The sequence below is a fragment of the Lissotriton helveticus genome, chromosome 9 (genome assembly GCF_964261635.1).
Source record: "Lissotriton helveticus chromosome 9, aLisHel1.1, whole genome shotgun sequence".
In the NCBI taxonomy this organism is placed as follows: Eukaryota; Metazoa; Chordata; class Amphibia; order Caudata; family Salamandridae; genus Lissotriton; species Lissotriton helveticus.
The window spans coordinates 336,937,948-336,960,531 of record NC_136070.1 but is presented as its reverse complement, the minus strand read 5'-3'; the positions used below and the strand labels follow the sequence as shown (position 1 = coordinate 336,960,531).

The 22,584-nt window shown below is 46.8% G+C and overlaps 1 long non-coding RNA gene across 4 annotated transcripts in view; it reads left to right on the top strand.

Moving 5' to 3' along the window:
* The window catches only part of LOC144781288 (uncharacterized), a 451,961-nt gene that overhangs the window by 171,031 nt on the left and 258,346 nt on the right, over positions 1–22,584 (top strand). For all 4 annotated transcript variants that reach the window (XR_013600937.1, XR_013600936.1, XR_013600939.1 and 1 more), the window contains one exon: positions 19,078–19,216. This is a non-coding gene — a long non-coding RNA (uncharacterized LOC144781288). The remainder of the gene's footprint in view (positions 1–19,077; positions 19,217–22,584) is intronic.

Genomic DNA, 22,584 nt, shown 5'->3' with positions numbered 1-22,584 from the left:
CGGTCTGGTGTCAACTGCCTACCCCACTTGGACAGTAAGTGTCCTAAGTAGACCACTTGCTGGACACAGAATTGAAGCTTCGAAGGGGACACCTTGTGCCCCATCTCGGCTAGGAAATACAGAACCGTCAGTGACGCTCGCTCGCAGTCACGTTCAGAACGGGCTGTGATCAGTAGATCATCGACATACTGGAGCAGGGCAGTGTCAGTTGGCATGTGAATGTTGTCTAGTTGTCTCTTGAGTGCTTGACTGTAAATACTAGGACTTTCTGTGAAACCTTGAGGAGCGCGTGTTAACATATAGCTCCTTCCATTTAAACAAAATCCGAAAAGAAACTGGCTGTCTGGATGAATAGGAACACTAAAAAATGCGTTCTTAAGGTCGATTACTGTAAAGAACGTGGCTTCGGAATCAATGGCTGTCAATAGGGAAGAGATGTCTGGGACAACTGGGTACTGAGGAATAATACATTTGTTAAGTTCTCGTAAATCAATCACTAATCGATATACTGGGGGTGCATTTGGATCAGTACGTTTCATGACTGGAATGATCGGAGAGTTACATACGTTGGAGTCAGTTTCTACAACTACTCCTTGAGCCATGAGCTCGTCTATAATTTTGGACAAGGCTGCTACAGCCTCGGGTGGCAATCTGTACTGTCTGATTCGTGGTAACACTACACCTGGTTTTAGAGTCACACGATGGGGTGTGATTTGCATGTAACCTACATCAGTTGGACCTTGCGCCCATAAATGCTGCGGAACATTAGACAGTCTTGAATCAAAATCTCGTAATACATAGTGACCCTTAAAGTCACGTAGGAACAGACGTATTCCCTCTGGGGAACAACATATAACGGCACCTAACTCTTTCAGTGTTTTAATGCCTAATAGGTTTTCTGGACATGACTTAGTAAGTAACAGATCAGTAGTGCGGGACAATGGACCTACTTCTAGAGTGACTGGTTTTGAAATCTCATTTACGATAGGCTTTCCTGAAAATACAAGGGAAACATTTCTTGAGCCTGAGAGCGGAGCCCCTGGAACTTCGGCATGACTAATTGTGGTCCTACTTGCCCCTGTATCAATCAAAAACTTTCTGTCTTTCCCTAATACTTGACTGTGAACATAGGGACCTTCTTGATCTACAGGTATCTCGATGAGAGGCAAGCCTACCTCCCTCTCTAGGCTGTTTCATGAATATGGCTGGTACTCTGGATACTCAGACTGTGCATACTGGTACATCTGCGATGTAACATGCTGTGTTGCAGCGATAGGCTGCGGTGCTGTAACTGTCTGTTGTGCATTCTGTGGCTGAGGAATCTGTGAAACTTGTTCCTGTCTAGGCGGACGTGGTCTTTCTTTAGTCTTACCAGTAGCTATGTTATGTTTCAGGACTGCACACTCATTTATGAAATGACCTGGCTGTTTACAATAATTGCAGTTCCCTTTAACGGGAGCTGCAGGATGACTGGCTTGATTCGGACCCCTCTTCTGACTGTCTTGAGGAACAGATTGTGCAACTAGCACTTTCATTTTCGTGTCTTTCATACGTTTTCTCTCGTGTTCTTGCTCTTCCCTGATTCTATTCTGGTGGTACTGGAGCATCTGGAGCATCTGGGACGGAGTATTTGCTTGCCAGGTACTTTCAACTTTCAGAACTCGGTTTTTAATTGGTGGACTTGAATTCTCGACTAATTTGGTAACGAAAAGGTGAGGGTATGACTCACTACTTGTCTTGAGGCCACTGTTGATACTAAAGCACTTTTCAAACCTAGAATAAAAATCACTAATGTCTTCTTCTTGTTTCTGTTTACAGGCTGAGATTGCATCCCAGTCTTCCTTTTTCGTTGTTAATAATCTGGGTAGAACTTGAATCAATAATTCTGGTAATTCTTTACATTTCTCTCCAAGACCAGTACCTGGTACTCGTGCCTTGTCTTCAGCTTCTAGAACTGCCCAATCGATCTTTTTCTCTCCCACCTCCCATTCTTTTTCTTTGAGCTTTTCATACACCCCTGCGGGCAACAGGACCTTTAACATCTTAATTATATCCGGGTACGTGTATTCTCCCATACGGAGCATGTCTTTTAATTCTCTATGGAACCCTGCTGGATCTTTGTCATGACAGGGAATTAATTTCTTCATTTCGAGGAGTTCCATCTTTGTGATCGGAGTGTACACAAACACTCGCTGCATTTCGCCACCCGCTCCTCTGACTGGGTGGACTTCTCGTAACGGATTCTGTCTGTCTATGTAGAATGATTTACTTTCTGGGGGTGAGACATGAACAAAATGCGGGTTCAAGAATGTTCTATATTTGTGGCGCTGTTCTAGAATGACACTAATTAAATCGGTACCTAGACCTCTCCATCTGTACTGGAGTAACTCGTTCAGGATATCATGTAACGGGCCTGGATCAGAGTGCTGACCCTCATACAGAGTAATGAGGTGCTGAATCATATACATACCCACCAGTCGCTGCTCGGCTGGGGGCATTTTCAGAAACATTTGTGCCACTATTTCGTCCGGAAAAGTGGTAGGATCAGTAATCCATCGGACTGCTGACCGAACTATTTCTTGTTCATGCATAGTACTTAACTCACTATAACCGATTCGTGATTTCAGAATGTGATCGGTAGCTTGAAATACTTGTTCTAGGGAACCTTGTTCTGGTGCTGAATGATGGAAAGTTGACTTGTGTTCTAGACGTAAATGGCGATCTGGAAATCTAGGTTTTCCTACATACGCTATTCTGGCAGTATTCTCATCGTCTTCCTCTTCAGGATCAGAGGTACTTTCTTTCTCGCTTACTTGTGCTGCTTTACGCTGTTCGTGTACCTTTATTATCTCTCTACGGATTTTCTTGTACATACTTTCCATGGCACCAATGGTATTGTGCTTTCCTTCGGCTATATTATCACTCCACTTTGTTAGAGTTTTCATTTCTTCCGGGTCTTTAGACGGGTAATCTTGTTCTCTTATTAGACAGTTAATTAAGAACTTTAATATCATACGCTGAATCTCGGCTTTCCTTTGAGACATGGCATCACTAATACTTTGTGGGTCATCCCCTGTACGGATGAAACGATATATCCTGTCTAGATCTTCTTTCATATTCGGCAGGGTGACTAGATACTCGGTCACTCTCCTTACGCGTACGGAATATAAAACCATATTAAACTCGCCTGGAACTGGGTCATAGACACATTCGCCAAGGGTTTGCCTGATTTCTGCAACAGACTTATTACTCTTGGGAGTACGCTGTGATGCTTGAGCATGTAATTCGAGTGCTGATAAACGCTTGTATGGCGGCGGGGTTTGAGGAAGACCTCCTCCTGCGGCCCCTAAACTGGAATCATCAACTGATGCTTTCCGTCCTGGCAGGGTCGGTAATTGTAACGTGGGCTGGACTTGTATGGCGGGCTGACCCGGGGGGGCTGTTAAGGGCACCCCGGTGTCTGGAGGAGCAGGAATTACCTGATTTACAGGGACTAGCGGAGCGCGAACAGGGTTTGCATATTCGGGGACTGTGTCGTCCAGATAGGACGAAATAAAAATATCAGCTGCGGTCTGTTTGTGACGTAGCTTGGTCGGAACTAGTGGTGGCGGGAAATTACTGGATGCCTCCGGGGTCGCTTTTGGCAAGCCCTCGGCAAGAAGAGGATACATACCCTTAATGAGGGCATTCCTCCGTCTGTCTGATTGTTCAGCTTTGACTCGTTCACCTATCTCGATTAATTCTCTTTCTTGGGCTCGTTCTTGGGATTCTCTACTTAGTTCTGACTTTCTGATTTCTTTTTCGGTTCTTTTATGAGCTTCTTTGCGCCATAACTCGATGGCATCTTTCTGTGATTGTCTGGCTTTCTTTTTCCATAATGCTTCCTCTACTCGCATGATGCATTCGGCATCCCATGTACCCGATACGGGCCATCTATACTTTTCTTCTAACTGTTTGGTATACTCTACCCATAAATCTAGATACAATATGGCACTTATGCCATGTTTCTGATACATAAAGTGACCTGGACTGTCCCTGGGCGGGACGGGAACTGCTGCTTCCAGCAGACCCTTTCTAGTCTTTAACTGACGTAACTTGGAAAATATAGGCATGACTGAACTGTAATCTAGACACAATACAATACACAATAAACACGATACTTCTTTCCCATTCATACCACGACATTAGAATACATGAAAAACATTTAAAATAACAGTTCGGACAGAATACTACCTGGAAATACTGAGAACAGAACACGTGAATTTTCTCGAGAACAGAAACTGACTAGAACAGAAACTAGATGCACTGCTGAAACAGTACGAAACTTACCGGTCTCATAAAGAGACACGTCAGGACCCGCATCCACCGAAGTGAACACTTCGTTTGTGGGACTGTGTACCACCAACCCACAGACCAGAGTCAATCAAATTGACCCTGTCTAGATACCACCCCAGTAACGGTACTCACCGGGCAGCAAGAACGGAAGGCCTCGGACTGGACTGGACTGCTACGACGACGAACTTCGGACTTCGGACTTCAGTTACGGGTGGACCTCCGGATACCTCGGACCTTGGACTCTTGGCTTGGGCTCTGGTCGGGACTCGCCGCGTTCCTCCACCGTCTCGTCTGGATGCTGGACCGCCTCCTCCTTCTCCTCCGTGGGCCTGAGGGATACTTGAGCAGAAATATCTGCCACTGCGCAGAAGAGTTCCGTCACGACTGCAGAGGGTCAGGGGGTCGGCGTGGCTTCACCGACGCGTGGGGAAAGGGCAAGTCCCTGTTCGGGCGCCATTATGTGGTATATAAATAAATAATACCGGATCTATTTTTGAATGAATGAATGAATAACAGATAGCTCAATAAATAAGAGTCAAGATTCGAGGTAGTGGGAGTTTTGCAGGTTTTAATACAGCATAAGGACAGGAACAGGACAACCTGCATAGGAATAGGATGACAGGGCCCAGCAGCTGCTGGGGCTGGGATGAGCGCGCTGACTTTTAATAACAATACATGAGCATATATACATAGCGCAAACACATAGCATTACATTGCAGTAGGCGTAGCAGTGGGTGGAGCAGAAGGCGTGACGCGTAGCAGTCGCGAAAGATAAGAGTAAAAAGAAGGTGTAACTCAGACATGTGATGCAAACGTAGCAGAATATGTCATGAATGGGCGGAAACATAGGAGGGGGCTACCTAAGGAGCCGGGACCTCTAACCTGGTGGTGCGCGCAAACTGGTAATGACGTGTTACGAGGAGAAGCTGGGGGCTATGAACTCTGTGCTAGGAGCAGAGACTAAAGTCTGGAGGGTCGGAGCGACATGTACCTAAACCCTATCTAGTATCTGATGTTTAGGGAACATGTTGATATAAACTAGAAGTCATGAGGGGAAAAGCTAACTGACTCTAAGACTGAAGCATGCATTATTCTTCATGTAGTGCGTGATGAAGAATATTAAATGACCATTAAATACAGTATTTCTCTTAATATGGAGCCGCATAGGCTAGACAATGACGGAAACTATTGATGCAGTTCAGTAGCTTAAGAATGCAGAGAAGGAGGACTAAACTGATAACTGGAATCATAACATAGTCTTGGCAGACTCAGAGACTGAGCCAAGCTGCACCGGGCACTGCGAGGCAGGAAGTAAGTGAAAGGTCGAGGATACAGGTGGGGGCTGTATCGCTCCTCAGCGAGGCTTCAGGAGACAGGAGCTGAATCTGATGTCCGGGCCCTGTTGAGGCCTGGAAACGGGGACTTTATAATGAAATAACGTGCACACTGAGAAGCGTGGCAACATTACTTTACATAAGCCTGATATTCGTAGTATTCACGGGGACTGGAAAATGACATACCAGAGGAGGACACAACTGTAATTGCGTCTTGAATCGGACATGGGGAATAACATACGCATATTGGTCATGCACACATAACATATGATGGATGACACGTAGGGACACAGAACATGACAAAATTTACTTTTCCACAGCTAGGTACACACGTCCATTCCTGTTCTCGTCCTCGTCCCAACTGTCCTCTTCCTGTCACCTGACCGGATGTGGTGTCCGGTGACCTGGTCACCTCCCTCATGACCCACAGGGTCCTAGTGTCCTCGTCCCTATTTGTCAGGTCACTACACTTGCCTGATCTCTTCTGCTCATACCAGGAAGCTACTGCTAAATTAAAGCATTGTAAAGGAAACAAGTCAGGGTGGGCAGAAATTGTCCAAATCCATGCATTGCTAAACGCAAGCGAAAGCCAAAAGCCTTTGTAAATGCTGTGAACCCTTACAATTCTGCTAAGGAGGACTACCATCCTTGGCGTCAGAAGGTTTAGCAGGTTTTTATGGGTAATGACATGTAAGTTTAATTAAATTGAATTCTGCCCAGTTCATGGATTGGTGATCATTTGACCTAGTCCTTCATCTGGTGATATGGAGCCTTGTGGTGTACTTGGGTCTACCTTAAAGGAAGCAATGGCGCTCCATACTAGAACCTCAATACGACATGCCTGAAAACTGAATGAGGCGTCAATGTTGCTGGATTAACGATCTGGTTGGTATTGATGCACCAGTATCCAGCCACCAGGAACTGGAATGAGGAATAACATGTGGGATCCGCAATTATCAGGTCAAACACTCCATATATTTCCCCATTCGGTGACCTTTTATGCAGAGAATTTCCACCTGCTGTGAGCAGATGTCAGGGTTGACCTCTGTGCACTTGCAGTGATCGGTGCACCTGCTTGAAACAGATGTAAATGAATTGTGTATTTGGGATTGCAATGGATGTGCTGACGGCGTATGGCACACAGTATAGTTTCTTCAACAAACTATTGCTGGTAAATTTCAGTGTTTGTGTGAGTTTGAAATGTTACTGTTTAATTGACATGTTTACCTAACTATGATGTCACTTTAAACTAACATTTTCAGTGACTTTCTGGTTTAAAAAAAGTAAAGTGAGATAATAACATAACTAACTATAATATCACTTAAGCATTTGTTTTTTTCAGTGAATTTTTAAGGTTGTTTTGACATAAAGTAAGATTTTTTTATGCTTCTTATCTATGCCGACCACTTGCCATGTACAACCTTCAACCGTGCATGGCATGGGGTTGGCTGCTAGGTCTTCCTGTGGCCCGGCCCTGTGCCAACCCCCTGTGGGGTACATATACATTTGATTGTAGTTATAGCTGACTTTTTGACAAAACCAATTGGTCTGCTTTATAAATGTTGATATGCTGTACCCGTGATAAAGCCAACAGGGCCGCTTTTTTGATTTGATGTTCTGATCCTTTGACAAAGGCAGTGGGTCTTACTTGCGCAAAATGACACCCTTTATATTGTTACTTTACTTAGTCAGCCGTGCGTTCCAGCAGGGAGTTGACCAGGCTCTGCGCCCAACCCCACGCTGCTCACAGCTGAAGGTAGTGCCATGCAGGGGTGGGGGTAGGTAGCGCATGCCTCAGGGTGGAACACTGGCCAGGCCCTGTGCTCAACCCCATTAGGCGCACATTGAGGGATGTCTTACTTTGCATTAAAAATATATAGAATTGCGCTAAAAAAACTAGAGGTTAAAGTGACATTGTAGTTAGGAATTGTAATAATATCTTACTTTAAATTGAAAAAAAACGTAGAAATTCACCAAAAAAAACTAAGGTTAAAGGGACCTTACAGTTGGGTGAGAATTTCAGTTAAAACATAAAATTCTAAGCTAACACAGCCACTGAAATTCACCAGTTCTAGTTATTTTAAGTAACTATAACTTGTATCCTAAAGTAGCTACAGCCCGCGCCCTCACCATGCATTGCTAATTACCTCCCATATTACATAATTCATGACATGTTTATGACATCCTTGATAGCCTGACGACAACATCTGAAATGGCACCATCGATGACAACATTGTGCTGTATAAAGCTTTACATTGTCACTGAAATTTTCTCCTATTACGTCACATTAATCTTTGTTTTTTTCAGTGAATTTGAAAGGTTTTTGTAACATAAAGTAATACTTTGTTACCAGACATAAAGCCTTCACGGCCTCAGTGACCACCACTTCCCCGGGGCTCAAAGGTAGGGGCTCGCGGCCCCCCCTGCAGCCAATAATTGCCTTTGGGGATTGCCACCCCATAGGGCTAGCTCCTGCAATGTCTCGGGATGCCCACCCCGGGACATTGCATTTTGCTATGACTTGACAGGAGAACTCTTTCCTCCAAGCCATAGCAAACTCTGCCCTAGTTCGATTTAGCAAGAGCATGTAAAATGCCCTCGATTACTCGAAGCAGAGCAAATTTCCTTTTGGACAGACGGAGCTGCATGTTCAGCAGCTCCCTCTGACCAAGAACAACTACAATCCCGCAGGACTCGGGGAGACAGAAAGAACTGCAGGGGCCTTCAGGCTCACCCTGCGGGCCCCAACAAAGTGTCTGGGTAACCAGGGCACCCAGACTTGAGGCCATACCCCAGGGGATGGGGACCCTAGGTTTGAAATTGGCCTAGGAGGAGGGCAACACATGCTCTCTCCCTTTTTAAAAAAGAAAAAAAAAGTTTTATAAGGGGCAGGCCTTGGGGGGATGGAGTCTCTTGGCCCAAAAATGGCCCAGGACAGGGCAGCTTGCCCCCCTTACATAAAAAAGAAATAAAAAAAAGGCTTACTCATGCACCTACTCAAAGACCCACTCAGACACTCATGTACCCACTCACAAATCCACTGTGGTACTCATGCACCCACTCACAGACTCCCCTCGGACACTCGTGCACCCACTCACAGACCCACTCAGAGACTCATGCACCCATTCACAGACCGACTCAGAGACCCGTTCAGACATCCCCTGACCCAGTCACAGGTACCAGTCAAACACTCAAACAAGCTGTCACAGACACATTGAGACTCATACATGTTGTTATAGAAATATTTAGATTTTGATGTATCTAGTGTGATGGTTAGAATCAAATATATAGTTATAAATGTTTTATGTGCTAGTGGCTACTGAATGTCTGCTTTTGTTTTGCTTTTTGACGACGTAGTCCCGAATATCGTGACATTGTCACAAATATTTGAAAAAATTAAAAAAGATATTTATAAAAAAAAACCTATGTTTTGGGTACTAGGGTGGTTCTAAGAAAAGCCTTTGTGTTCATTGTGTGTATATGACAGCTCCACATAAGACCAGATGCAGAGTTTCAGGTTGATGGGAAACACCGTGTTGCCTTAGTCTGTAAAGTGAACTCCATCACTTCCATAGATTCCATGCATGTCAAAACATAGGTGGTTATTGTAGATAGAGCCGATGTTATGATCTCTGAGGAATACAGAAACAGTTTTGTGAACATGTTTCCTGGCTATGTCAAATTGTGGATAGAATTGATTAGACCACTTCAATTTCTGCCTTTGGCATATGTTGGAGTACAACAAGACAGTATAAGGGAAAAGTGTTATTAATTGTGCAAAGGTATTCTTCATTAGGATTTCCAGTCCTACCCCAGTCAGTGTGCCTAAGTCATTGCCACTTCATTCCACAATCATGAGGTCAGGGGTTTGGGAATCCACAATGTTTTTAACCAAAGGCAACAATTAATGGCAATGTGAGCCTCTCTGGCTAACCCAAGTAATTACCACATTAGGCAAACCCAAGTCCCTGTCAATGTCACTCTTTCTAGCAGACTCTCTGGCTCAAAAAACATAAATGTGGCCCACAACCCACACTCTAACCATTTTGAAATGAAGCAGAATTAGCAGACTGGAGAAGGCTGGAGCTGAATGAGAGCGTTTTCAAAATGAAAATGCAGTTAACAGGAAGATTTGCTCCTGGTTTTCAAAGAAACATACTTGATTGAATGCTGTGAATATGGACGTGAATTAAATTAGGTAGTGTCTTGAAAGTATAAGTAACTAGATCTGTCATTGGCTGCAGGAAAAATAAAAAAAGTATAATGCAACTGATTGTTGTGTAAGAAGGGTTTGATGTCCTAATGAGGACTTGCTAATAAAGTAAGCATGTTTTGACCTCCCGTTTTTTTTTGCGAGTTTGTCATGACGATAGCGATGAATTTGCGAATATGCACAAATACCCTACCATATCAGGCCTCTTTATAGAATTGCTTGAGAGGGTTAATACATACTGACAATTCAGAATTGGACTTATAAAGTAAAATATGAAAGGCACGTTTTTATTTGATGCATTCCGTACTACCCGAGAGTGTAAAGTTGGAAAGGTTGCTATTAATGGTTGCTTTGTATGAGAGTGTCGTGCCATTCTTATGCTCAGTTTTCACATTTCCTGAGAGTATTGAATCTATCTGATAACAGAAAAAATAAATATTTGGTCGATTAACTAAATTTTCAGCTATGTGAATGACATTTTGCTGAACAAAATGATTTGAAAGATGTATGTGAGAATGTTAAGACATTAAAATATATTTTTCAAGACTCACCCATGTTTTCAGTACACTCAAATCACTTCTGAGATATGGTGTAGGTATGGTATAAAGCATGATGCTTTGCGTTTAAAAGATGAGATGTCTATTTGAGTTCAACAAGTTCTGTAGTAGGGGATCTCTGTGTATAGTCATAATCTAGTGAATAGTCCCGCCCATGTGCGTGGACCCCGGAGCAATCAAAAATAATCTCTTACAGTGTCAAAAAATGCAGAAATGCATAGACACTTAAGAGAGAATTTAAAGACAGATAATGCAGCCAAAAAGGCTACACTGTCCAGTACTTCAACTAGAAATTCCACCATAAAATCCACAAAACAGCAAAGCCTGTACAGATTTCCCTTGCTTAACAGCAAAATCCCTCAGGAATGATAGAGAGAAGAACCTGGACAGACAAGCCCCATAGGCTGGCATTATGTGGCTTAAATAGGATACTGTGCCTTTAAGGAACCTTCCAGAACCTTCTCCCAGTATCCCAGAATGCATAGCAGGTCCAACTTAGCCTCAGTTCTTTTTTCCGGCTCCTGCAAGCAGGACCCTGGAGCATTGAGCTCTCCCTTTTCAAGGGTTTTGTTGGTGTTTTACACTAAATTCGATTTTTGGTGCTTTTAAAGTACTTTGGTGACTTTCTTCTTGAGTTTCTGCACTCTTTTTTGTCCATAATGCCAGCATTATTCGACAAATGCCCGGAGTGCTCAAGGAAGAAGGCCAAGTCAGACCCCCATGAGGTCTGTATTCTCTGCCTTCCCTCTTCCCACATCCCTGAGGACTGTGTGATCTGCAGAGGCTTCTCTGGAAGGACCCTGAAGGAGAGGAAGAAGATCAGACTTCAGGGACTTGAAGAAAGAAGGTTGAAGGCACGAGGTGGGTCAGGAGGGGCTCCTTCTGCCCATGCTGAGGCCTCTGGGGGGCTCCCCAGGGGCAGGAAGTCCAGCCCTCGCCCAAGATCTCCGTCTGGGTCAGTTGCTCTGACCACGACGTCGAGAGGACGGTCAACGGCCAGTTCCCGGTCTCCCCAGGGCTCTGGGTTGAGAAAACGTCGCCCGTCGACGTCGAGGGACGTGTTCCGGCCGCCGTCGAAGCCGGTGTCGATCTCCTCGTCGTCGGTGTCGGCGTCGAGTGGTCGACATCGGAGGGCCCGGCGTCGGCGCTCGCCGTCGAGGCGACACCGCCGTTCGCCGTCGAGGACATCGTCGTCGAGGTTATCCTCGTCGTCGAGGCCGCCGTCGAGACGGAAGAAGTCTCCGGCGCCGAAGAGGTCGACGTCGAAGCATTCGAAACGATCGACGTCGAGACGCTCAAGGAGATCGACGTTGAGACGGTCCAAGAGGTCGACGTCGAGACGATCCAAGAGGTCGACGTCGAGACGATCCAAGAGGTCGATGTCGAGACGTGCGAAGAGGTCGAGGTCGCCGTCGAGGTTTCGTGGTTCGTCCATCTGGTCGGGGTCGACGTCGAGACGCAGCCGCGGTTCGACGTCGAGAAGTGAGAAACGGTCGACACCGAAGGGCCGCTCGACGTCGAAGGACCCTCGGTCGTCGTCTGGGCACCGATCTTCGGCGTCCGGGGGTCCTAAGGACAGGCCCAGGACTGTGGGGGGCTCCCCATGGTCCGGACAGGATGGTGGCTCGCCGGGAACGGAGCATTCCGGGATGGATACCCCGAAGAAGCCCTCTGCACCTCCTTCGCGGCCTCCTTTGCCGAAGGGTCCGCCTCCGAAGGCCCCGACCCCACCTCCGATGCCGGCTCCGCAGACCCCGCGTCCGGTTACTCCTCCACCCCCGGTCCCGCCGAGGGCGGTGTCGATGCCCAAGTTTCCGACGCCACCGAAGAAGACTCCTAAGAAGCCTAGGACTTCTGACCCGGGGAGGCCGAAGGAACGTCCGAGACCCAAGAGGTCGAGGTCTCGCTCGGGGAGACGGGACAGATCGAGGAGTGGACGTGGATCTTCATCGAGATCCAGGCATCACCATAAGAGACGTCGGTCCAGGTCACGTTCTGCTTCTGGGACCCGTTCTTACTCGCCCACGTTGTCTGATTCGCCGGAGACTAGGGTGTCTCCTATAGACGATATTGGCACGTTTCAGGAGGTTCTCCTGCGTGGAGCGGCGAAGTTGGGAATCTAGGTTGAAGCGCCTACAACTTCGACTTCTGTGATTTTTGAGACATTACACAAAAGGCACTTGTCTCGCCCCCTGTTACCTCTGGTGCCAGGGCTCCTTGAGCCAGCTGAACAACTATTCCTGACGCCGGCAGTGGTGAAGTCTGCGCCTTCCAGGATCCTAAAAAAGTACAGGGCTCCGGACTCGGACCCAGCCTTCTTGAGGAAGGACCCGGTACCGGATTCGGTGATCGTGACGGCTGCCCGAAAGCTTCATGCCACCTCCCCTGCGTCCACGGTGCCTCCGGACAAGGAGAGCCGCTGGATCGACTCTGCTGGTCGTAAAGCGTGTGGTACGTCCGCCTCTTCAATGAAGGCCGCCAGTGACTCGGCGTTGCTGGGGCGTTACGACCGGGCACTGTGGGACTCGATGGAGCAGTTTGCGGACCTTGTCCCTCGAGACCGCAAGGAGGACTTCATGGAGATCGTCCAGGAGGGGATGCTGGTCTCTAACCAGGCCATCGGCGCCGCAGCGGACATCTCCTTGCTGTCAGCGCACGGATACTGCCACGGGATTCACCAGAGACGCCATGCTTGGCTCAGGTTGACGTCACTGAAACCGGAAGCACAACAACGCGTGGCGAATCTCCCGTTTTCCGGAGATACCCTCTTCGGAAAACACGCTGATGACGAGATGGCCAGGATGAAGGCCGAGGCGGAGACCCTGACGGCGGTGGGCTTGGAGAAGCCCAAGGAGAAGAAACCCTACCGACAGTTCCAACGTCGGTTTGGGTCGCAGGGTCGTGGAAGGGGACAGTCTGCTGGACAACATCAACAGCAGCAACAGCAGCAGCAGTACAGGCGGCCCTTCCAGAAACGCCAAGGGGGTAGAGGTAGACAACAGTCCTCTACCGCGACCAAGGGCCCGGCCGGGTCTCGACCCTGAGCGGTTACTTCCCCCTCGTCTGTTACCCGCTCCGGTGGGGGGAAGCGTTCAATTTTTTCTGGCAGAGTGGAGAAAAATTACTCAGGACAAGTGGGTGCTGAATATTGTTTGCAATGGATACAGTCTTCGGTTCATCAGCCCTCCTCCATCGATCCCTCCGGTCAGCTCGCAGTATCAACTGCGCGAGCTCCAGGCGGAGGCAGACATCCTGCTGAGGAAAAGGGCGATAGAGGACGTACCTCTGTCTCAAAGAGGAAGAGGTCTTTACTCTCGGTTCTTTCTCGTCCGAAAAAAGGACAAGAACGAGTTCAGGCCCATTCTGGACTTGCGACAGGCAAACAAGTGGATTCGCAGAGAAAAGTTTCGCATGCTGTCGTTGCATCAGATCTATCCCCAGCTGCAACGAGGAGACTGGATGTGTGCCATAGATCTACAGGACGCATACTTCCATGTGCCGATTGCATGCAAACACAGGAAGTTTCTGCGCTTTCAAGTCGGCACCAACCACTATCAATACACGGTGCTTCCCTTCGGGCTGAAGTCTGCACCCAGGACATTCTCGAAATGCATGGCAGTGGTAGCGGCACACCTGAGGAAGAACAAGGTGTTTGTCTACCCGTACCTGGACGATTGGTTGATCAAGGCCTCCTCCTTCTCGGAAGCTCAGGCACACTTCCAGAAGACGTGCGTTCTTTTGAACAAGCTGGGGTTGCACATCAACATGTCCAAGTCTGTCCCAACTCCGGTCCAGTGCATCCAGTACTTGGGAGCCTCCATCAATACGCTGTCAGCAAGCGTGTCTCCTTCGGAAGAGCGACGTTTATCACTCGTTCGGAAGGCTCAGGCTCTCATGAACATTCCATCTACGACAGTGAGGACGGTGTCTTCTCTACTGGGATCGATGGCCTCTTGCATCTTCCTCACTCCTCACGCACGGCTACAGATGAGACCTCTGCAGGAGTGCTTGGAGGATCAGTGGGACCAGAGGAGAGGATCTTGGGACGACAAGATACGACTGTCTCTACATGCTCTTCAGTCTCTGAAGTGGTGGTGCTCGAAGGAGAATCTCCTCAGAGGGGTTCCCTTCCACAAGGACATTCCCACACAGACCATCGTGACGGATGCGTCTCTCCAGGGCTGGGGAGCGCACTCCGGAGACCTACAAATTCAAGGGACGTGGTCCCCGACAGAGTCCACGTACCACATCAATTTCCTGGAACTCAGAGCTGTTCACTTGGCACTGAAGGCCTTTCATCCGTCATTTCAGACCAACTCTCTGCTTGTTCAGACGGACAACACGACAACGATGTATTACCTCAACAAGCAGGGGGGTTCGAGATCGCGCACTCTGTCGCAGGAGGCGCAGGCGATCTGGCACTGGCTTCTGGCTCGAGGACTGTCGATAACGGCCACCCATCTGCCAGGTGTGCAGAATGTTCAGGCAGACGAACTGAGCAGACTCATTCAGGAAAACCACGAATGGGTCATAAACGACAAAGTACTAGGAGAAGTCTTCGCAAGGTGGGGAACTCCAGACGTAGATCTGTTCGCCACCGCCGAAAACAGCAAATGCCGAGGCTTCGCCTCCAGGTACTACCAGCCGGGGACGCTGGGGAACGCGTTATGGATCAACTGGTCGAACAGCTTTCTGTACGCTTTTCCACCAATTCCCCTGATTCCGGCGGTTCTCATCAAGCTGTCCCAATCCAGGGCGAGAATGATTCTGATTGCCCCGGAATGGCCCAGACAGTGGTGGTTCACGGACCTGCTTCACCGATCTCTCCTTCCTCACATGAAGCTGCCGTGCAGGCCGGACCTTCTCACGAAGTTCGGGGGGCGGATGGTGCATCCCAACCTTTCGTCTTTGAGTTTGGCGGCATGGCTCCTGAAATAGTGCAATATGGCCATCTGAATCTCCCAGAGGATTGTATGGACATACTGAAGGAGGCTAAGCGACCTTCCACTAGGATTTCTTATGCTTACAAGTGGAAGAGGTTTTGCATCTGGTGTAGGTCTAAGAACTATGACCCTACAACATGCAAGGAAGATGTCATCCTTCCATATCTGCTACATCTGGCGCAGTCGGGCCTTAATGTCCATTCCATTAAGGTTCATCTGGCTGCTTTGACTGCCTACAGGAAAGGCCCTTCACAGACTTCCTTTTTCCAGATCCCTGTGATCAAAGATTTTTTGGAAGGCTTGAAGAAAGTGTTCCCTCCTGTCAGGCTTCCTTCGCCTTCATGGGACCTGAATGTGGTGCTGTCCAGATTGATGAAGGAGCCTTTTGAACCCATTCATAAGGCTTCATTGCAGCACCTGTCCTGGAAGGCGGCGTTCCTCGTGGCCATTACATCGGCCCGCAGGGTGAGTGAGATTCAGGCATTGTGTTGCCAAGAACCTTATACTGTATTTCATAATGCTAAGGTTGTTATGCGTACTCACCCTAAGTTTCTTCCCAAGGTTGTTTCTGATTTTCATATCAACCAGACTACAATTGTTCATCAATTATGGCTCAGTCAGGACAGGTCTTGCTACCTCTAAACAGTCCATCTCGAGGTGGATTGTGTCCTGCATACAGTTGTGTTACTGCAAAGCTAATAAGACCTTAGGGGGCAAACCTAAGGCTCATTCCACCAGGGGCAAAGCTGCTACGACAGCTATGCTCCGTAATGTTCCCATTGCAGAGATCTGCAAGGCGGCTACTTGGAAGTCGGTCCATACCTTTGCTAAGCATTACTGCCTGGACACTGATGCCAGGGCAGTCGCTCAGGTTGGGCAGGCTTCGCTGCGGAATCTGTTCGCACAGTAGTGGCGTTATTTTATTCTCCACCGCCGCTTGGTGTGGGGATGGGCTTGCCATTCTATTCACTAGATTATGACTATACACAGAGATCCCCTACTACAGAAGGAGTAGTTTCTGTCCTGTAACTCCAGTTCTGTAGTAGGGGTATCTCTGTTATAGTCATAAGCGCCCTCCCGCCTCCCCGGTGGAGAGTTATTCATGTTCATAATGCTACAGGTCTGGCGTTTTTTACGCCTTCAAAAAGAACTGAGGCTAAGTTGGACCTGCTATGCATTCTGGGATACTGGGAGAAGGTTCTGGAAGGTTCCTTTAAGGCACAGTATCCTATTTAAGCCATATAATGGCAGCCTATGGGGCTTGTCTGTCCAGGTTCTTCTCTCTATCATTCCTGAGGGATTTTGCTGTTAAGCAAGGGAAATCTGTACAGGCTTCGCTGTTTTGTGGATTTTATGGTGGAATTTCTAGTTGAAGTACTGGACAGTGTAGCCTTTTTGGCTACATTATATGTCTTTAAATTCTCTCTTAAGTGTCTATGCATTTCTGCATTTTTTGACACTGTAAGAGATTATTTTTGATTGCTCCGGGGTCCACGCACATGGGCGGGACTATTCACTAGATTATGACTATAACAGAGATACCCCTACTACAGAACTGGAGTTACAGGACAGAAACTACTCCTTACTTATGCACTTGCAGGCCTAATGCACAAATACTTCATACAGTATGTGACCCCTAAAGCAACTGACATACACATCCACAAAAGGATAGAGTCTCTCGGTCACCTAGCCAGACAGCTACAGAAGCACATATTATCCATGGAGACCGATACCCCTTCAAACATGAGTGATACCTACTAATGCACATCTTGACTGGGCAGTCGCACTGCAAGCCTCACTTGGCATGTGATAGGTTTTTTTCAAAAGCATAGAGTCTCGCTGTCACCTATTCAAGCAGCTACAGAAGCACATATACATTTAGTCACTTAGCAGAAACGATTTATGTATGCAGGAGACTCCAAGGCAGGTGCAGACACGCCTAAAAAACCCTCATCCTAACAATGGCACTGACGTATTTGTTCAGCCACTTACATATACATTTAGAGAGCGGTAAAGGTAGTAAAATATGCAGTCACATACTTGCACATTTACTTAAACATCTCATGGCATTGCTACAAGTGTACTCCTACACTCACTCAGATATGTAGGCAAATGTTGACAGAGCCTTCTCATCCATGGAGACAGTCTTCAAACATGAGTGATACCTACTAGTGCACAACTTGTCTGTGCAGTCTCACTGCAAGCTTTACTTGGCATGTGATAGATGTTTCTCAAGTGTCAAACCCATGTTTTAGTAAGTATAAGACACCTCTGAGATGTGCTATAGGTAGGCCACAAAGCATGGTGCTTTGAGTTTGAAAGAGGAGAGATTTCCTTTTGAGTTCATTAGGTTACTTGTGCAGTTGCAGTCCCTTATCCCAAGTACTACATAGAATACGCCACCCCTAAAGCAACTGACATTTATGTTCACAAAAGCATAGTCTCTCTGTCACTTAGGCAGTTACAGAAGTGCATATATACGTTTTGTCACTTAGCAAAAACTACTTATGTATGCAGATGAATCAAAGGCAGGTGGAAACACACCTTCATAGCCCTCTATTCCCTAACACAGACACTGAGGTATTCGTTCTGCCACTCAAGTATACATTTAGAGAGCGATAAATGTAATAAAACTGGCACATACTGGCACATTTACTTAAAAAAATCTCATGGCACTGCTACAAGTGTACCCAGACACTCACTCAGATTTGTATGCAAGTGCTGGCAGAACCATCTCCTCCATGGAGACAGATAGTCCTTCAAACACGAGTTATACCTACTAGTGCACAGCTTGTCTGTACAGTCTCACTGCAAGCTTCACTTGGCATGTGATAGGTGTTTCTCAAGTGTCAACCCCACATTTTAGTACACACACCTCTGAGATATGCTGTAGGTAGGCCATAACGCATGATGCTTTGCGTTTAGAAGATGAGAGATGTTCTTTTGAGATTAAGCTAATTGTGCAATTGCAGGCCCCTATCCATAGTATTACATTGAGTATGCCACCCCTAAAACAAGTGACATACATGTTAACAAAACCATAGACCTCTCTCTCACCTACTGAGGCAGATACAGAAGCACTTATACAATCAGTCACTTACCAGAAAGTAGTCATACATGCAGCACACTCAAAGGTAGTTGCAGTAACACCTACATAGCTTTGTGTTCCCTAACACAGGCACTGGGGTAGCTGTACAGCCATTTACATACACATTTAGTTACCCTTTAGCAGACAGTCACGTACCAGCACATTTAATTGAACATCTCTGGGCACTGCCACTACACAGCTTTTTTGTTGATCCAGAGAAATAGTCCTTCAAACATGGGTAATATCTAGTGGTGCAGACCTTGTCTGTGCACTTTCACTGCAGGGTTCACTTGGTGTGTAATTGGTGTTCCTCAAGTGTCAAACCCACTGGCATACACATTTAGAGAGTCATAGAGGTAGTAAAACAGACAGTCACATACTGGCACATTTTCTTAAACAACTCATGGTGTTGCTACAAGTGTACTGCGATCACTCAGATATGTTGGCAAGTAGTGACACAACCTCCTTATCCATGCAGAGAAATAGTCCTACAAACATGGGTGATGCCTTCTAATGCAGACCCTGTGTGAGTACTTTCATTTGAAGCTATATAATATGATAGTACTTAATGAAAAGCTAAATGTGCTTATTTTTTCTCCCTTCTTAGGCATTCATTTCTACTTAACTACGAAAAGTTAAAATTCCATAAAAAATTAGACAAGAAGAAACAGAAGCAAAGACACTATATCCTCACAACTGAGAAACAAAAGGAGCAACATTCTAAAATAGTGGTGAAAGAGCTGCTGGTAAGAGGATAAAAACCTTTCTTAAAATTGTATCTGCATAACTGGATAGAGCAGAACATCAACTTCATAAAAAACAATGTTTGAGACCAACTAAAAAAGGTGAAAAAGTCAATAATATGAAGAGTAAAAAATCGAACAAAAAAGTACAGATTTTAACCAGAAGGCAGACCCAGTTTAAGAAAATCAGAGTTAGAATGGTCCGCACAAGAGTAATTCACAATCTAATGATTTTAAACAGGGAATCAGAGGGAATGTTTTTACTTGTACCTTGTGTTTTTTGTGTTGGCAAACTCTCCGGTCCACCGTGGCTGCTGTAGAAGGGCCGTTTGTTGTGGAGAGAGGTTGTGGGCAAGCCGAGGCACACTCCATTAGCGGCGGCCATATTTGAACTGTTAGCATTCTAGTCTCTCGGAAGGGGGCAACAAAAGCGGGCACAGAACGCGGGAGCGCTGCAACAGAGAGCAGTTACTTGGACAGGCAGGAGAGGCTACGTATATAAATTTCACGGACAGCATTGTGATTTTAAACGGGGAATCGGGGGGAATGTTTTTACTTGTACCTTGTGTCTTTTGTGTTGGCAAACTCTCCGGTCCACCGCGGGTGCTGTAGAAGGGCCGTTTGTAGTGGAGAGAGGTTGTGGGCGAGCCGAGGCACACTCAATTAGCGGCGGACATATTTGGCTGTTAGCATTCTAGTCTCTCGGAAGGGGGCTACAAAAGCGGGCATAGAACGCGGGAGCACAGCTGACGCTCGCAGTGGGCACGCTGCTGGCGCGCCGAAGGCAAGCCCGTCTGCGCCCATCGCGCCTGGACGCTGCTGGCTGCCAGGAAGTGCTGCCCGTTTTTAAAGACAGGATGCCTCCAGTCACCAATACAAGAGAAAAACTCTTGGGAAAAAGGCAAGAATGTAGGGTAAAGATTCCACCGAAAGTAGAGGCGTGGGAGGTGGCGGGAGGGATCAGGTTGGGCCGGGAAATCTGGGAAGGTCCTCAACCCACACTCCCTTAGCCTTCCAGCCACCTAGGGCGAGGGTCTCCCCCCAGCCAGATAATCAACTATGCAGAGGACTGTGTCAGTGGCTATATGTGAATGCTAGGTCAGTCTTTAAACAGGCGGGAGAACTATGGGACCTTCTTGAAGAAGGTCAGCCCGACCTATGTCTTTTGACCGAGACCTGGCTCCAAGACCATTCAATCCCAGTGTTAGCAGTGGCATTCCGCGAAGAATATAAGGTGACTAGACTTGACAGAGAGGGTAAACGGGGAGGTGGGGTAGCAGCAGCAACAAGGGCGCCCCATCATATTAAGGTGATAGACTCAGTGCTTACATCTTTTATGGAGCTACTAGTGTTTCAGATAGACTCTCTGAAAGACACCAGATGGATGGGGGCGGTAGTATACCCTACCCCGGGGTAAAGCAAGCAATTGTTTTGTGCCTCCCTCCTTGAAACACTTGCCCCCCTATATCTTACAGTCAAAGTGTTTTGTGTTAGCAGGGGACTTCAATCATCATCTGGAAGATCCCTCGAACATAGAAGCGAGGGCTCTCCTCTCGGCGATGGAATCACTGGGGCTCCTATCTAGAGTACAGGACCTGACGCACCGGGCAGGTCATACCCTGGACTCTATCTTTACCAATGTCCCCGTCCTGTCTGTAGAATCGCCTCAGGGGTTAATGTGGACCGACCATCGGGCCTTAGGGTTCTCTTTCACTCAACCAGAAAGGGCAATAAAGACCCTTGGAAGGAAGGGCGTTCGCAGGGCCTGGAGGAAAGTCACACCTGAGGCATTTAGCGGGGCCTTCCTAGCCCCACTGACAGAGGGGTTGGATAGTAATAAAGCATTGGAGAAGTGGGAAGGGGCGGTGGAGAAGGCCCTGGACCGTAATGCCCCATTAAAAACAGTGAAAATAAAGGAGAAGCGAGTACCTGCTCTATGGTATCTGGGAGTCCTTCTGCACAGCAAGCTATCTTCTGAAGATCATGTAAAGTCACTGTCTACCTCCTGTTTCGGGATCTTGAAAATGCTAAGGAAAGTTTTTCCTTGGTTCCCTCTGGATGCAAGAAAGACTCTCATTCAGGCGTTGATTGTGAGTAGGTTGGACTATGGGAACTCCCTATTTGTCGGGCCAGAGAAGAACTCTTCTCTAGGCTCCAGGTACTGCAGAACACCGCAGCTAGAATGGCTTAGAACAAGCCTAGGCTCACCCCGTCCTGCCCCCTGTTGCAGTCCCTACATTGGCTGCCTGTTAAGAAGAGAGCAGTCTTTAAACTTCTGACCCTGGTGTTTATGGCAAGGCAAGGCCTGGGTCCGGCATACCTAGGAGAGAAGGTAAGAGCATATGTGCCGGGGCGTCAATTAAGATCCAGCAACCAAAATCTCTTAGCCCCATGCAAAATCAACAAAGTGAGAATTGGAGGGCGGGCTTTTTCTCATCTGGCCCCCCTCCACTGGAACAGGCTACCGGAAGCAATACAGGGCTGTACATCCCTGGTTTACTTCAAAAAGAGCCTAAAGACCTGGCTGTTTTAAGAGCCTAGGCCGGCCAATGGGCCTGTTTTCTCTGTATTGCCGGGCGCCGAGAGATCCCCTGGGGATGATTTGTCACGCCTTACAAATGTTAAATAATAATAATGACAACTAAGAAAATATATAAAAGAAGAAGAGCAGCTGAAGACAAAAGGAATGTGTTGAGGATGTAGTTCATAAAGCATTTGCTCTGAAGACGAAGCTATTTATTTTGATTCTAAACAGAATGAAGGCAATGGATAAAATAGTGTTGATGATGAGGAGAATAAGCTAAAAGAAAAGGCTTGTCAATAGAAGTGACTTTTTAATGAATACATACTTTTAGTACTGAGCCTTTCGTAAACAAAGAAAGCTACTTTCAAGAGAACACATTAGTGCATGCAGTTGAAGAATCTGGACGATGTTATGAGATGAAGAATGGTAGTTGTATTCCTAATGATGTGTTGGCAATTATAAATGCAGAGAAAGTGATAGCTGAAGAGGTACAGGGAAGGCATAGATAGGCCCCTGTTTAAAAATGGAACTGTAGTAATATTTGTAGTATTACATGTAGAGTAAGGGTTTATAAATGGTGCAATGGGCAAAGTAATTGATTTTATTAATTTCCCAACTAGAGATGAGGTTGAATACGTGGCTATAAAATGTTATCAGATTGGTGGTATGAACCAGATTGGCCATTGTGTTATTTTTTTGCTAGTATAAGACTTATATGTGCGCCGCCTGCAGTTCTCACTGTCTGTAGCATATGCTGTACCTGTCCATAAATCACAAGGTTTAAGTGTAGACTCTGCTTTTGTTAATATTGGAAGTACTGTATTTAAAAAGGAATGTCATATGTAGC